A 16637-nucleotide genomic window follows, 5' to 3' on the forward strand; every position below is an offset into this window, starting at 1 on the left:
ATTAAACTATATTATATTTTAATTTTGAAACTAAATAATAAATATGAATAAAAATTATCATTTATAATTATATTTTTGAATTTTAATTATTTTATTTAAACTAAACTATTGTTATTATAATTTATTATTAGTACTTGTTGGTAGGGTTAGGGCTAAGAGCTAAATATTTGATTTTCAATGTGATTCATTAATGTTAATATTTTTATTTTTTTAAATGTAAGTGCATTGGTTTATATTTTATATTTTAATAATATTTTTTTTATAAATTATAATATATTTTTTTTATAAATAATATTACTTAATTATATAATCATTTAAGATTTATTATTATTATAAAATATTATTATTTTTATATTATAATTATTTATTATATAATTGAACATATAATATAATTATTTATAATACAATACAATATAATATAATTATAACCATGTGATGTATATGCAATAGAAAATATATATCAATGATTATATTTATGAATAATATTTAAATTTAAATTAACATCATTACATAAAAATATAATTATATAATATTTTTATTAATTAAAATATTTTATATATTATAATAAATTTATTTATTAGATTTAAATTAGAAATATATAAAAACTAAAGACAAGTACTAGTGGCACTTGTTTCATATCTTGTACCAATTTTATTTTATAAAATTTAGTATATTTTCATTGAATTTTTTGTATCATCTTTTCAATACAAAGTTTATGATAGAAAAAAAATCATTTCTATAATAGAAAAGAAATTTATTTTTATAATAGAAAAGAAAATCCTTTATTTATATTATATTATAACTATTATAATAATAATTATAAATTATTATTTATATAAAATATTTTATATAAATAATTATTTAATTTGAAATCAAGACCTGTGTACTCCAAGATTCCACTTGAAATCCCAACCGTTGACTAAAAGAAAGATCGACGATCCGGGATGAATTTCAAGCTGATTTAAGGAATGGTTTCCTATTTGCCTAGATTCATCCAAAATTGTGACACATGTCCGATCATTGAAAAGCTCAATTAAGTGTCAAGACTCGTTATTCAGTTATTATTGTTTATAATTATGTTTAATCTTTTAAAAATTTGTTAATCTCAACTTGGCAATGTTGCAACCCTCGATTGTTAAGTAAAAGATAGATCAATGCCAACGACAATGACCCAGGATGAATTTTAGGTAAATTTTGGGTATTTCATTTTTAATTTTTTTTTAAAATTGCAATTTGTAGCAATAAGAATCTTGGTTTTAATTGTTTTATGTTTACACTTTACAATTATTTTAAATAGGGCCTGACGAAGAATTTTGTGTAATTACCAGTAGCAGACATGGGCAAAACAAAGTTAAAAACCTCTCCTATGAGTGAAAGCATAAAGGAAAATAAAGATATTATAGAACTCAGGCAAGTGCTACAAACCCCAAGTTTCATCGATAAATGTCATGACATTTTTGATCCTATTATTTATGGAGATTTTGGAATCATGGGAATTAAACATTCATTACTTAATAAGTGGAAAGATCCATAGAAGGGGAGAAATTATTACAAATATAATAACAGTATTCATGCACATACAAATAAACTAGCTGCTCTGGTTATTGGATTACCAAACCTTGCTGTACTCGAAGTATTCCTTTGCCCTAAAATTGTAATACTATGGGCTCAAAATTATGATGAAAATAGAAAGACAATTGTAAACCAAAACACTTAGGAGGAAATTTATCCATAATTAAGAGTGAATTTTTCACTCTATTAGACTTAGGGCTAGGGTTTAAACCAGAAAACTTTAATGAGTGCATTGGCTTGGATAAACTAGCATAGGCTTATGACAAATTGGAAAGAGTTTTTCAAGATTGATATATTAAGTGTTTAATAAACTCAGAGTCCTCTACTAGTGTTACACTGGACATAGACCATAAACCTCCTTATCAATATGATATTTTTGTGTCATGGGTTCAAAATACTATTTCTTTATTATCATTTTGTCTGGGATTGGACAGTAAGAAGGACGTGGAGGCCAATGTTCTTGAAATGATTTATAATATCCATTGTCGAGGTTAATTAGTTGAGAAGGTAGATGTAAGATATAATTTTGTTCAATACATTATTGAATCTATGCAACAATGATTACTAATGATTAAACAAAGTACAATTATAGGAAAATCAAAGATGTTTAGGTTCACAAGTTACTTGTGCTACCTTTTTTCCTCAAAGCATTGCCCAATATTTGAGACAGAGAACAACAAGCTTGATATTGAGGTCTATAAGTTTGATGAGAAAACCAAAAAGAAATTAGAGACTCCAAGTCTAGTATATGAGTGGACACATAAGATGAGGATGACTGCTAAAAATAAAAACTACAATCATTCTGTAGACTTCTTTTTGGCACCTATTTACTAAAAAATCATAGGTACTTCGATGTCTAGATTGCCTGTTTCTTGTAAAGATTTCATTCAACTGGGAAGTTAGATTCAATTGGCTGACTGGTTCTTCATGGAAGAGTACATTGTCTTAAGGTTTTACGGTTCAGCGGTTGAATCCTACAAACTTTCAATGCATGTTACATAAATGGTTTTTGCACCAGAATATGTACGACAGATGGAGAGTGTAGATGAACTTTTCAGTGGACAACAAAAGAAAATGATATTTTCTTCCTTGCCTTTTTCAATTGGAGGCCTCAAATTTGAGAGAAAGGCTTTCAAAGTGGCAAATGAATTGGTAACTTTTTTTGGCTTTGATTTTATCAGTCACTAGAATTATGATCCAGTGAACATAATTAAAATGAGAATTATTGCTAATAACAACTCTGCGAAAAAATATCAACATCAGGAGATGTCATTGATAGAAAATTAAAAAAACAAGGATTCATGGGATGAGGTTAAGAAAGAGATGGTGAAACATGCAACAGAGAATAATATTTCAATGCAAGAATTGTCATCCTAAATTATGACATTGCACATATCAAAGTCACACAAATCAAAGCCTCTGACACACTTAAATTTCTACAAGAAAGCATCTGAACCTTCTAAGAGGTCTATGCCTACAACAATTAAAGAGACATGCACATCTATATCGTGATGTCAAACCAAGGACATCAATAGGTTTTGAGGAAATTGATGAGGATGAACTTTTCAATGATTATTGAAATAAAAAACACCCAATTGTACTATATAATTTTGGCAATTGTAGTGACAGTGATAATGAAAGATAGAAGGACTTCGAGTCTGATGTTGACATTCAAGGTATTCAAGATTTTAGGTCAACCAGGGGCACAGATATTGTTAAACTTCAAATGAGTGATTCTATTAAACAAACATATACTAAAGGGGCAACTATGATATAAAAAATAGATTATGCAGGTATAGGGCCCATTGGTGCAAGTGGTGAAGGGATTTAAAATCCAGTTTCAGTACCACACCCACCCAAAAGAGGATGTAAACCAATCATTGGACTCTTTGAGATTGAATATGATTCATATAGAAAGGAAAAAAAAACATTATACTTCTGCTTCTGAAGGTCATCCCAACACATTATTTGTGAAATCTTCAAATTCAGTTGTAGTTGATCCCATTGACATTGACACTGACACTAGCATAGATGAACCTTGTGCAAAAAAGTAAAAAATTATGACAATTACACTGCAAGCAATGTCAGTAGTTACTTCACCAATGTATGCACTAGTAGCTTCTGTACAAAATTAAGAAAGTAGTCTTAAAATGCAAGGATTTGGAATGGGCCATCTTTAGTTTTTTGGCAATCCTCAAAATACAATTGTAGGTGGAGTAAGTTTAACTGGAGTTAGAGGAGCATACAACAATACAACTGATAATTCACCTTTCAAACACTAAATTGTGTCAGCAAACTTAGAATTTAGTTTGAATGAGTTTGCATCAAAATTTAAACAAATAAGTGAAAGAAATAGGCAAATTATGATGACTTTGAAAAGTGATGCATTTGTTGAATATTAGGGATCTACTAACATAATATTTTCAATTTATGATGTAAAAAATGAAATGATGAACTTCATGGCTATTATGCCCCTAGGTAGAGATAATAATCTACCAGAAAATGTAATAAATTGTAACAATGTACAAGTTACCAGTCTTCAAATGGATTTGTCAAAACTGAAAAATATTGGCAAAATCAATATATAAAAAGAGAGAAACAAAATGGTCTAGTCTATAGTTCTAAAAGCAGAGAGGAAAACAAAAGGCTTACAAAGAAAATAGAAAAGTTACAAGTAGACCTTGATAATGTGAAGGCCAAGGAGAAAGTAGCAAATAATAGGTTCAAAGAATTGCAAAACAGGATAAAGAAGTCTTCTCCTACAAAGGCAATTGTTTAGCAAGAAAAGATGAATGAACAAGTGCAAAATTTCACTAAAGAATTGGATGAGTGCCAAAAAAGAATTCAACATGAAAAAGCCTCTACTGTATAGTTGTTCAAGTCTGTAGAGAGTAGTGCACAGGTTAACAATAAATGTAAAACTGATATGGACTTTGCTACCAAGGAAAATAATAATTTGAAGATTGAATTGGAGAATGAAAAAAAAAAAGATGAGTCTAACGCAAGGATAATTTATAATTTGCAGAAGGAATTAGGGAATGAGAAGAAAAAAGAGGAGTCTAGTGCAAAAACAATCCACAATTTGAAGAAGCAATTGGAGAATATGAAAAAAAGAGAGGATTCAATTGCAAAAACAATCCTTGATTTGAGGAAGGAATTAGAGAATGAGAAGAAAATGAAGTCTAGTGCTATTGTAATAACTAGCACAATCCACTATATGAGGAGGGAATTGGAGAATGCAAAGAAAAAAGAGGAGTTAGTTGCAAAGAAAATCCTAGATTTGACAAAAGAATTAGAGAGCATGAAGAAAGAGGAGTCTACTTAAAGCCATGATTTGAAGAAGGAATTGGACAATGTATAGAAAAAGGAGAAGTCCATTGTAAAGATAATCCATGATTTGAAAAGGGAACTCGAGGATGAGAATAAAAAAGAGGTAATTACTACAAATACAATCCAAGATTTGAAAAATAAATTGAAGGATGAGAGGAAGAGAGAAACTAATTGTCAAGGGCAACAAGATGAAATACAAAAAAATAGTGAAAAAGAAATGTCTGAAATGAAGAAAAAGATGGAGAATGTAATTGCACAAAATAGAATGACCTCTTCTAAAGACCATCAAGTGAAGAATACTATAATAAACATGGTTAAGCTTATCAAATAAGAAAATTGGGATAACATAATGAAGAATAGTGATAGTTTGTTTGAATGGCTTGGTTTAAGTAGAAATCTCATACTTCTCTTTGAAAATGTAAAAAAAGATGTTTAGGGTAAAAGAGGAATCTTCACCAATTCCTTAAGAAATATTGCTAACCAAATTTTGAATAAAGTACAAAGATCTAGTGATAGAGATTTGGCAAACCATGGAATAAACAACCGCTTGGATGCCTCTGTAATAACCTTTGATGTCTGTCACAACTGTGAACAAGTAATGGAAATAGATGAAGCTCTCAAATTTGCTTCCAAAGACTTGATGAAGATGAATCACAATGTACTAAACTTGATAAATGTTTGATTACCAAATCTAGCTAACTCAAACATTAGATTCATTGGAAAAGAAGATTACATGAAAATGTCATTGGACACCATGAATTTTGATTTAGGCAACTTGCCTAAGGAAACCACTCCAGAAAGAATTGCAAGTTGCACCAAAATGTAGTTATAGATAAATTTCTTGATTCATATAAAACTATCTTTGTGAAAGATTCATTGTTGATGAGGTTACAACTATTTAGCTACAACCTTAGACAAATGGAACTTCCAAATAATGTAGAATGGAGCACCCTAAAGAACTTCATTGGAGCTGGGTCATCTTCTCAAATTGTTACTGTTACTGTCAGTGGTAGTCATAGCTGATAGCACTAAGAAGTGACAACTTAGTAAGTGATATAAATATAATCATTTTGTTACTTATTGTTCTTTAATTTTAAATTTTGGATTTAATTTCAACATTTTAAATGTTAATTGTTACAAGAATGAAGAGCCAACATATTAGGAAAGTTGGACAACCATGCATTGGCATACTATTACTACACAGAGTAGATGGAAAAGATTTCCCTACTCCTACTTGAAAAAATTGTACAATTAATAATGTGATTATACACACATAATATATTTTGTAGTAATAATCTAATTATATATACAATTCCAAACTAACCTACAATTATTGTTGCTCCCTTGTATCTGCAAAAAGAATTCAGGGTCATTTCAATTTGACATTGAGTCATTTGCAAAGGGTTGTAATTGTTAAATGTATTATGCTATAGGCTGATTTATAATTATAAATTATAATACATTTAACAAAAAAAAATAGAGCTTATTCTGTTAAATGCATTATGTTACAATTTCTTAAAGAAACTAGAATCAATGAAAATCTAAAAGTAAAAATGTCTAAAAACTAGAATGAATGAATCTCAAGTTCAACATGTACTATTGTATTAAAACTAGAATCAATGAAAATCTCAACATGTGTAGACTCTAAAAGTAATAACTAGTTTCAATGAAAATCTCAACATGTAAGTCTATAACATCAAGATGTTCAAAAAAGAATTAAGCATCTATAAAAGGATAGTGAATGAAGGCTATAAATTAACTTTTACAAATATAATTAATTAGTAAATAGAGTCTCAGATTAGAGCTACTAGTACTAGCCTACTACTTGACTCACGTAGAAGTTAGAATTTGAAGTTGACAAGCTACTATAGTTGCCACTCCGCTTGGACCGGCTCAACATCACTATCACCAAAATCCTCCTCATTTATTGCATATAACATTTCATTGTTCATTGTGTTTTTTTCAGATTCACTGTTAGCATCAGTATGCATGCCAAAGTCAGCATCAACTTCATTGCTTCAAATATTAGGACATGAACCACTGCCATCGCCACTGCCACTACCATCGCCACTACCACTACCACAACCAATGTCATTGCCATTTGAGTTTGAAATGTTGGCAATCCCTCTTCTTTGACATTGGTTTCTCCAAATGATGAGAGCCCTGTCATAAGTGAAACTATCTACCTCATACCTAGAATTATAGAGCCTCAAACAATTATCAAAATTTTTTCTAATTTGTTTCTAACCTTTGACTTCAAGAAGCCCAAAGTACTGAAAACTCTCTCATACTCTACTAAACCCAATTTCATTGTCAAACATAAATTGGTAAGCTTGAAATATTTTGACATTGACTCTCTCAACTAATTTCTCTCACTAAAGTGTTTCCAAAGCTTTGTTACCGCTCCCTCTTCATTTGGGTTTTCCATAAGATCAGATTATTCCTTCATTATGTTTGCAAAAGAATATGATTGATCTCTCTGTAGACACCTAAAAATCCTTTAGAAAATAAAATATTTTTATTTTTTGGAAAAAGTCCCTGATGACATCATCATTTATTAATTAATTAATTTATTTTTATGCCATTAAATCCCTTTATCTTAATTAAAAATATTTAATTAAGGAATCCCTCCCAAAAATGTTTAAATCTTATTTAAACATTATTTCTTTATTTATTAATTATTTAATTAATAAATTGACCAAAAATACCAACATAAATAGTTACTTTATTTTTTGCCCAAAATTTGGTTAATTTCTTTAAGACCACTAACCTCTTCCAAAATCTTCTAATCCTTCTTTAATTTTGATTAAAGACTAATCCCATCATTTCTTACCCCTAATCCCAACTCAAAATATTTAATTAAGATTAAATATTAATCTTCATGTTTATTAAAAATATTTTAATAAATATCTCCTCAACCCAAACCCTTGAAATAAATAAAACTTTATTTATTTCCTAAAAACCTTATTTATCCTCATCTTAAGAAGTTCTAAACTCTTCTAGAAAGTCTTCATCCTCATCCAAAGCCTAAACTCTTCTAGAAGATGTCAATCCTTATCTTTGATCCTAATCCTAATCCCCCCCCCAAACCTTGTCACATTCCCTAAACATGGGTTAAGACTTGCTAACCCAAGCCAAAGCCAACACATATGTCCTCTTTCACCCACCCTCATTAAATGCCATCCATGTGCCCATCTCTAACATCCCTAATCTAATCTTAATCCAAGCCTAATCCAAGCCTTAATCATTTGCACATTCCTAAGTCAAGCTTAAGACTTTCTTAATCCAACCCAAGTCAAAATATCTCAAATCTCTCAAAAATATCCCAACCATAAAACTTTATGAAGCCCACAAAGCCATAAATGACTCTTATAAGCCCATTCATTGCTCTTACAAGCCATTATGAAGGTCTTTATGAGCTTTGAGTCTCTTTTGTTGACCCCTCAACCCCTCTTGCTCTAACCAATGATCTTGTGACATGTGTCACTCCTTGATTGGCTATAAGGAAGCACAATCTATGTGCTCTCCTCTCATTCAATCTAAACCTTCCATAAGCTTTCTCCCATCCTTGCATCCTAGCCCTTGATCCCTCAAGCCCTTTGCCTATTTAAGGAATCCTCTCCCAAGCCATTTTTACACAATCTAGAAAGTAAAGCCATAATGCCATTTTGAGAAGCCATTTTTACATCAAATCCATTCACCAAAATATAACAAAAATCCTCCATTGGAGCCCATTTGAGCATTTGAGCATACATACATAATCAAGTCATCTTAGCTATTAGACACACCTCTACATCAAGTGATCATCCTCATTGAGAGAGCCTATCCATGGCTCATATTCTCATTTGAGGACTTCATTTTGTTTCTAATGAAGTTACGTTAAATTAGTATGCAAATACTTTTTGATTGTTTTAATTTAGTGTTTCTAACATACTAAAGTAGCATATACATTTTGGCATGCCCGGTGGGACCCCGCATGGGTCATCTTCATTAACATTTTTAGTCAAGTTTTGTATGTCATTTGCTAATTTTGTCTAATTTTGCTTGTTTTTGTGATTGGTAGGATTGTATAAATTGGTTTTGTAGATCCACATGAGCATGAAGAAGACAAAGGAACTCATAGTCTATCTCATAATGTTTGCAGATTTTTCAAGCTTATAGGTGGATGGAGCACTTGAAATTTTTCTTCCTCTTCTTGTCTATATTCTTCTTCTATTCCGTCTACTTCTTCTTCTTCTTGTTGACGGATCTTGGTTTTTTTTTTTAGGAAGAAAAATCATACACACTTTTTTTTTTAAGTGCTTAAAATGAACCCACAAATCATACTTAAATCCATTAAAAACTAAAAATTTGCAAAAAAAAATAATTTTTTTTTAACAAGTGAAACTAAAACAATCCAATCATTTGCATCCTTGCAACATCAAGGTTTTAGATGCATTCATGCAAAGTTAGGAACACTTCATTTTTAGGAATTTAAAAAGAACTTCAAGTTTCCATTTCAAAAGGTTCAAAATCAACACTAAGTGGACACTAAAATCTAAATCAAACTCAAAGCATCCATCAAGGATAAAATGAACCTCATTTGCAAATATTTTAAAGTTCTTTTAAAAATCTCATGAAAACTAAGAGTCCTAAATGGTTGCCAAAATTGTTCTAAAAGCTTTGTTATTTGTTCCAAACAAATGTCTTGTTGCAAAATCTTGAATGTTTCCTAAATTTTTCATTCATCAAAAAAATCTAGGAATATCATTTTTTTAGGCTTAAAACATGCAAACTAGAACACAAAATCTTGAATGAAAACCAAAGTCCAAAGAGTCATTTTCACTTTTGAGTCCAAAAAAATCTTGAATGATCTAAAGTTAAAACAAAGCACTTCAAAGTTCTTAAAACAACACACAAAATCTCAATCTTGAATGCTCAAAGGAAAAAATTTGAATGTTTAATCACTTGTCTTTGAATGCATGTTGCTAAAATCACTCTTGAGTGCCATGGATTAAAATAAAGTTTTTTTTTTTTAATGAATGCATGATTAAAACAACAAATCCAATCTTGAATGCAAAAGGTCAATTAATCATTACAATATTTCACACTTCATCTTTTGGGGCATAAAAAGAATCTACATTTTAGAAACTTTCTAAGTTATAAAAACAAATAAAGACACTTTGAGTAAATTTGTTGTTCGACTCACCCTCTTTAATCACCCATCATTCTAACTATTGGTTGCAATATCAGCGCCATAAATGGGGATGGGTCTACCTAATAAGGTGTTAAGTGCTCCACAAAAATCAAATTCCACTCACTTGAGTTTTTATTGGTTTTTCTAAGATAGAAAATTTCTTTAATGCACATTAGTCTTGCTAACACTTAATTTGGGCATAAAAATTGAACAAATCTTGATGTGGAGGGCCTCTGGGCGCATGCTTTAAATTGAGCTTTACACACATCTTTGTTTTGGGCTTAAAACAAACTCACACTCAATCTTGAATGCCTTAAAGAAAATCAATTGATACTTGATGTGGAGGGCCTTCGGGCACGCGAGTTTACTTTTTGTTGACCCTAAATCTTCTTGGTGTATTCATTCTTCGATCACTTCTCTTTTGTTGGTGCATTTCAAATTGAAATTGAACCTTTGCATCTTAAATCACGTGTGTTTTCAAAAGGTCTAGATCAAAAAACTTAAAGTGTCATTTGGAAAAGAACTCTATCTTTTAGCCTAAGATCATCCAAGTTTTCTCTCCCTTTGTCATCTTTCGAGGTCATCTTGGGTGCATAAGATTAGGATCCAAAATCTTGTCTTATCTTTTAGGAGGCCTACTTGGGGATTTCATCACCCCTTGGAATGACCTCAACTCTAGTGTTCCGGCGGAGTATAAAGATCGAGAGGTGAATCCAAAGACACCTCTCTTGGGATCAAAATTATGTCACTCGGGCTAAGCCTCAAGGAACTTTATACCCTTGAGAAGTGAAAGAGGAGAAGTGGATTATCGCTCCTCTCGACTGTGTGACATTGTTTTGGTTTCATCTACGAATTTGGGCCTCATGTACCTTGGGTATATCGAGGAATCCCTAGCTAAACCAATTGTCAGACTTGTAGACAACCATCTAGGATGTTAATGTATTTGAAGTGACTGATCAAAACATTTGTAGAATATACACACTTCACGACATGGTTACTATCTTCTAAAAATAAAAACTTCTATCTGGTTGTTCCTATCTATTGCTTGATCTTTTACTTGTTGAATGAATGTTTTCCAAACTTGGTCAATCCTAGCTTAGGGCACACTTAGCATAGTCACTGCTTGTTTCAGAAGTTGAACAAGTTGAAGCAAAACAACCACGATCTCTCAAAACCAAACAGATTCAAGAATTTATATCAGAACAACCCAAACCCAAATAGAAGTTTCACAAAGCCAAATTCAAGCCCTCTTAGGCATACCAAGAAATTCCAGCCAAGAGAAAGGAAGTAACACCAAGCCCTTGAATTTCCAAACTCCACAAAGCAGAAGACAAAGCGGCCGACGAAACCTGTCAGGACACCTAGTTAGACCACACTATCAGATTTAGCAAGCATCCAGGAGTTAACCCTGCTTATGTCTTACCAACTAGGCATGATTTCTATGATTAGGCCCCCTTTTTTTTCCACATCTTCTTGCATAAGTTTCACTTTATAGTCATCTTTTTAGGAAAGCTAGCCATTCTAGGTTATCCCTTTAAATCATTTTAGCTCATCCATCTCATCTAGGTCTTTGCCTTAGAATCTAACCAATCCCCTCAAACCTAGCTAGCATCCCAAAAAGCCTAATTTTCACATCCAAGCCTTGAAAATTGTTGTCACCTTGCCAAAGGTTTTCCATTCCTACCATCTTGCAAATCCACCAACCTCATCGAGGTTATCCCTCTGACAGAGCTTTGTCTAGGGTAATCTAGCTTTGTCACTTGTTATCTCTCATCACCTTGAGCCAAAGGTTGGGATCCACAAGTGGTCAATCTCATGTTTTTCCTAAAGGATCATTAGTCTATCCTTAAAGTTGACACAATCACCACCAAACTTGCACATAGGGAAGCAAACCTTTCATGCTTTGGCAACATATCTTTGAAGTTAGAATCCCCAACCCAATCCTCCTTAGGTTTGTCATATAGCTTTGCCTCAACCTAGGAAATCATTTGCATAGAAAAGCCTTCCCCCTTTGCATCCATCAGCATTGTTGCATCTCATCCCTAGGAACATTTTCATGCCACTTGTCACTCACTTAGCCAAGAAGAAGAAAGAAACAATGAAACCCTATCATTTGGATCAAATAGCATTGCTCCCCTTGAGCACTCAACCATCCTTCAGCCCAAAGAACACTATACCATCACCTACTAACATTGAAGCTTTCATGAACCAAGTAGGAAATGTAGTATTAGTGAACGCCATTATAAACAAGAACAAAGAAATAATCATGGCTAACTCTCGAAGGGACAATATAGGAACCTTCAACTTTGGAAGACCTCCTCCCTTATTAGATCCATCTCACCCGTTGTTTGGATAACTACCACTCCCAATAGGCTCTTATGATTCAGATTATCCTCAATATGTGCCAAAAGGAGAGCCTCAAGCCAATCCTTATGATCCAACAGACCCAAACATACCAGCCTCCACTCAAGTTGAAATCTCCCTTCTGCAAGCCAATCCAGCCACCACCACTCCACCATTGGTCCATACCACTTCATCCCAAACCCCCTTCGCCCAAAACACCTCATCATTCACTCCCTTCACTATTGCTACTGCTGCTCTCCAACCCAGCCTTCCAAATCCACCCATCTCCCAAATCAGTGCTAGCATCTTTAGCCAACCTTAGCAATATACAACCGGGATGCCACCCATGGGGCCAAGTAATCAACCTTTCATCACCCCCAGCTTGTTTACCTCAGCTCAGAGCACAATTCCATCATTTCCACTAGGTCCTTGGAGCTCAGTGCCATCAGCCACAAATCCACAAGCTACTACCCTCACTCGAAAAAGCTATCAAGTGCCACAAGCTACTACCAATGTTCTGCCAAGCCCTCAAGTGACCGAAGCTTTTGCCACCACTCTACCAAGCTTTCAAATCTAGCCACCACCAACTAATCCATTACCTCCTATTACTAACTATTTTTTTATGCCACTTCTAGGAGGAAATCCACCACCACCAACCACCAATTACTTGGCCTCTTTTGCCATGCAGATACCATCCCAAATGGGGGCACAACCCACATATATTGGTCAAACTCCTTAAATCCAAAGTCAAGTTCCACAAGCTCCCCGGTCCTTTCCCCAAGCTTCACAACCATCTTATACCTTACCTCCACAAAGAAATCCATTTATCCCATAGCCAGCTTATGTTCCTCAATCCCAACCTCAAATCCAATATCAACAGCAAGCCTCACAACACATGCAGAAATATGTGCCACCTCCACCTCAGCAACCCATCATCCACCATTCAGTTTCCCAAGCCATGTACAATCCCTACCAGCCCATACCTCAAAGCCATCCATATTCCATTGCCCCATCTAGCACATACCAACCTCAGGGCACTCCTACATTGGGGGCACCCCAGCCATCACCCATTAATTCAGAATGGGAAGCCATGAAGACAACTTTGAAGAATATCTAAGAGGGAAATGATCCAAAAAACTTCAAGTTTGAGAATGTGTGTCCTTACCCATTTGACAAAGCCATTACCATGACACCATTTCCCGAACACTTTGAGATACCCAAGTTTGAAAAATTCAGAGAAAAAGGAGACCCTGTCACACATATCAAATAATTTTACATGCACTACCAAGAAGTGGCATACGGTGATGTCTTCCTCTTGTGTCTCTTTTTGAAAAGCTTGGCTGGACCAGCTCTTGAATGGTTTTATAGAATCCCATATGGCATAATTAAAAACTCTGCTGAATTGTTTGAGGCATTTGTAGTCCAATATGCCCATCTTGTCGAAACAGAACTATCAGTAGTTGATCTTGTCCACACTAAGAAAAAAGGTGAAGAAAGCCTTCTTGAATATTTGCAAAGATGGCAAACTCTTACCACCCGCATATCTTGCACCTTGCCAGAGCGCCATTTGGTGAAAATGTTTATTGATAATGCCCATCCTAGCTTGGCTCACCACATGACCATGAACTGTTTGCAGACCTACAAAGATATCAAAGAGAAAGGAATGATCCTTGAGAAAGGACTCATTAAAGATGGTGTGGTCAAGATTTACAAAGAAGCCAACCAAAATCAAACACATTCAAATGAAAAGTCTAGGTATTGGAACAAAAACAAGCACGTTACAACAGATGGGGTTACTGATACGAGATATGTGAATATTGTTGGTCCTTCCCAAAATTAGTCCAACCCATCGTATCAATCAAACAATCAACAAGCTATCAACTACCAACAACAGAATCGCCAAAGCTATCAAAGCCACAATCCAAGACCCAACTTTCAAGGGTCTAGCAATCAAGCTAATGCCATCAATGTAGCTACAGGACCAAAGTCCAAGTTCCAACCTGCACCTCGAAACTATACACCCCTTGGTGAGCCATTGGATGTCATTTTTGAGAAATTGACTAAGGAAAACCTCATCAAATTTCCTCCTACCCAGCAAATTGACCCAGGCCAATCCAAAGCTACATGGTACAAAGACAATGAGTATTGCAAATTTCATAGAGTAAAAGGTCACACCACCCTCAGATGCATGAAATTGAAAGATTATGTGCAAGAGCTCATTGATCAGAAAGAAATCACCGTTGGTGCCCAAACCTCTCCCAATGTAGGCTTACAGATCTATCAAAATGCTTTTCCTCCTCACAACAACCAAAATCCTAGAAAGGCACGTATCCAAACCAATAACAACAATACCAACAACTGCCAGCCAAACCAATAGCATGGGAAGGACAATAACCACACTTCATCCTACATAGACTATGGTAGCCTCATCAGTTGTATATCTGAAAATGAGCCTTCTGTCAATGTTATCAATATCCAAGGCCCAAACAATGAGTGTGTAGTCACCACTAGAAGAGTGCGATTGAACATCATAGCCCCATTAGTCCCATCAGCACTATCAACCCTAGTAGTATCATCAGCTCCATCCAAAAGCCAATACAATATCTTGGAACATGCTAGCCCAAATCTCCATTTTAAACCTTCTGCACACTAGTCCTGTGTACAAAAATATTCTTGACAATGCTTTCATAGAATCCTATGTCCCTTCAGATATCAATGCTACTGATTTTCATAATCTCGTTGGACACCTATCCTTCTCATGTGCCCTATCATTCAAACCCACTAACATACCCATGGTCGAGCCAGATCACACCCTTCCGCTTCGCATAGCCATTATGGTATCCAATTTTTCCGTAAAAAGAGTAACGATAGATAATGGATCAGCCTTGAATATTTGCACCCTAAAATTCATAAAAAAAGTTGGGTATACTGAGGCAGATATCATCAGTGAGGTTATCACCATCAAAGCTTATGACAACTTGGAAAGAACCACAAGGAACTATTTTGCTACCAATCAAGGTTGGGCCAGTCATCCAAGAAACACTCTGCCATGTTATTTATCTAAAGCTACCATTTAACATCCTCCTCGGTCGCCCATGGATTCATGCCATGAAAGCTGTTCCATCCACTTACCATTAGTACGTCAAATTTCTGCATCAGGACATCAAGGTAACTATCCATGCTGATCGAGAACCGTTTGCTTACTGCAATGCGGTTGAAGCTTCATATACAAACCATTTCTCTAGAATTGATATCGACACAACCATCGCCAGCTCATCCCACACTTGTAATGACCCAAAAACCATCCTCACCTTCACCTTGTCTACCGTGAAGATCAATAATAAAGGCTGTGGAGAGTATAGTCTGTTAGAGGCATTTGCTGTCCAGGCACTCCCACTTGATCCACACGCCCATGGATGATTGACATATCACAAAGCTAAGGAGATTCCACCTCCTCAATACAAATAGTTTGGCCCAAAAACCTTTGTATCCTTGAAAATCCCTCTTCATGAGGAGCTCACTCAAGATATCAACAATTGGTTACATAAGGATGCACCTCCAAGAAATCAAGCACGCCTTGATCACTTCAACCAGAAGTATCCCCAAGAACATAAGCTCATCACTGACAAATGGAACTATCAAGGTGGTGGTCTAGGACCATAAGAAAGAGGCATGCAGTGCCCCATTGACGCACACAAGTGGGAATCAAAGTCAGGTCTTGGCTTTGGCATACCCACAACTGGGGGCACCAATGAGAATGGTTATGCTTTTTCAAACATTCACCATGACCTTTTCGAAATTGAAGACATTCTTGAGGAAGTTGAAAAGAGAGCCTACAATGATATCCCAGACCAAATCTTCCTAGGTGACTCTGTTCTCCAAGAACTATCCATCCATTTCATTGACCTACCACTCGCCCATCCACAACTCATAGATTGGGACCAACCAAGCGTCATACACATTGATGAGTTCACATCAGAGGAAGCACTTCTGAGATTCATGGGAGCCGAAACTCCTCACAAGAAAACAAAGCCAAATTTTGCCTATATCTATAAGCTAAATCCCAAGGGGTATTTTGGAGAAAATCCCCAACCTAGTTTCGGTACACCCAAAACTGGAACTAAGGTGAATCCAAGACTAGCACAGGCAGCGAAGAGAGCCCCTTAGTGAGAAAATCCATAGGCACAAGAAAAACATGAGGATTTAGCATTGCCTC

Source organism: Cupressus sempervirens, chromosome 10 (genome assembly GCF_028749045.1).
Source record: "Cupressus sempervirens isolate cs-2001-9-10 chromosome 10, ASM2874904v1, whole genome shotgun sequence".
NCBI lineage: Eukaryota > Viridiplantae > Streptophyta > Pinopsida > Cupressales > Cupressaceae > Cupressus > Cupressus sempervirens.